The following is a 1,930-nucleotide window of genomic DNA, read 5'->3' as shown; positions in this document are numbered from 1 at the left end:
CAGTCCCTTAAAGATACTATTCCTCTTCTGTACTAGTCCTGTACTGCTTTCCTTATAACAGTTATGTATTACATATCCCAAGAACCAAGGCAAAACCACAGAATTCCATAAGACTACTACATCAGCATTCAATATTAATCCCAGAAGAGTGTAAGAATATATGAAAACTTCTGTAAAGGGAAAAAAAGGAAAGATCTCTGGGACTCAAGGATATAATAATGAAACTAAAATACGTGATGAGTTTTAAAAACGAGACCAGGACCTTTAATTGGTGTGATTTGACTGCTGTGGTTTGCTAGCTGTGATTGGCTCTTCAGAAATCAGAGGCAAAGCCTGCAAATAAGATTCACTTATGAGGCAAATTGTAGATCTATCAGCAAGGACAGCTAGCAGGGTTTCAAGTTGTTTCAGATATGGAAGGGAAATAGTTCTTTCTCTGCTTCTCTGTTCATACTGAGCTCTCTTCTGGAAAGTTTCAAGCTATAAAGTAAGTGTTAGGAAAAATGTGTGGAAGGTGAGTGTTATTTTATATAAAAATGTTTCCTACTCACAATTAATATAATATGGCTAAAACTCAACTGTACATTCTATAGTATTTTCCAAAAAGCCATAACCATTTTTCAGAAATATCTCAATTCTGCAGAAATAGGCTCTGTTGAACTTGCTCTTCTCTGCTTGACTATTTTGAATTTTGGCTGGGAAACAGGAACCTCAAATTCATTAAAAAGGCAGAAATTAATATCTGTGAAGATGACAGCCTTTTCTGTAGCAGCAGCAAAAAGAACTATCAGCAGAATTGGCATCTGGCCCTGGAAGCCAAACATTCTGAGCTTCTGCTAAAGCTTCCAAAAGAAGCATGATTATGAGGCTTTAGAAAATTCCTGGGCTGTCTTCATTTCATATACAGCCTAATCCTACTGCTCAACTTTGGTGATTAAGATAAATAATATAGAAAATACTGTCTTGGGCCACACAACAGTAAGTTACAAAGAATTCATTTTCTGTGGTTTGCTGAGGTAGTCTCCCCTTCTGCTGGGATTTAGCCTTAGTATGAACTTAGTCATTGTAGGAGTGCATGGATTCACTGCTTGCTAAGAAATCTGACTAGCAGTTGGGGTGTCAGAGGCTCAGAGGGGAAGCTGATGTGTTACCAGCACTATTATATTAAGACTAAGGGTAGAAGAAACCATTTGTGTCACCTTGGCTGAGCTCTAGAAAGCAGGTGAACTTCTAAGCTGGGAATGTTTCGCGTTTGGTGTTCTTTGTGTTGTTTTTTGCTTTTGTTTAGGTAGTGAAGTTTTGTGCATAGTTTACAAAAGTTTCTACTTTCACAGCCCTCCCTTCTTAATTCTGGTTCTAATTTTTTGCCATTGTGCACTGAGACTGGAGGAGTTTGAAATATTTTCAGACTAAAAAAAATTCTTCTGCACTTTCCTCACTGCCTCTTTTGGCTGCAGCTGCTCTGTATCAATACTGTTGATCTGAAATCTGTCAACAGTTTTCAAGTATCAAATTTACTAACCAGGACTGATCTTTTAATAGATGCTTAGAGGGATTAAAATAAAAGTTGGCGGTAAATTACAAACCTTTGCCTTTCAGTTTACATAATATCATCTCTTGGTTAAGAATGATTTTATAATTTTTCTTGTGAGACACATTAGATATTTCTGTGGATGTGGCAGTAAAACCTAAAAATGCCTGACCTGGATGGGTATGAGAGAATTTAGAAACTTCTGCAGTTAACTGTCATCCGTGATTTTAACTATTTTTTATGGGCATGCTCACTCAGCTATCTTTATTGATTCTGCCATAACTAAGAATTGATGAATTGGCAGTAAAAATGCATATTCTCACACAGTTGCATTGACTCCTCTTGCTGCTCAGTATGTGCCTCCAAACACTGCTCTCCATTGGTACATAACTCCAGTTG

At 37.2% G+C, this 1,930-nt stretch overlaps 1 long non-coding RNA gene across 1 annotated transcript; it reads right to left on the bottom strand.

Annotated features, from left to right (window-relative positions):
• Positions 1-237: 237 nt before the first annotated feature.
• Positions 238-1,930, bottom strand: LOC306798440. The gene is made up of 2 exons (XR_013773352.1): positions 1,855-1,930; positions 238-480 (listed from the first exon to the last, which is right to left on the bottom strand). It is a non-coding gene; the product is annotated as an uncharacterized lncRNA (long non-coding RNA).

Source organism: Erithacus rubecula (genome assembly GCF_903797595.1).
Source record: "Erithacus rubecula genome assembly, chromosome: 2".
NCBI classification, from domain to species: domain Eukaryota; kingdom Metazoa; phylum Chordata; class Aves; order Passeriformes; family Muscicapidae; genus Erithacus; species Erithacus rubecula.
Note: the sequence above shows the minus strand (reverse complement) of the source record. Positions and strands in the feature narration are given on the sequence as shown.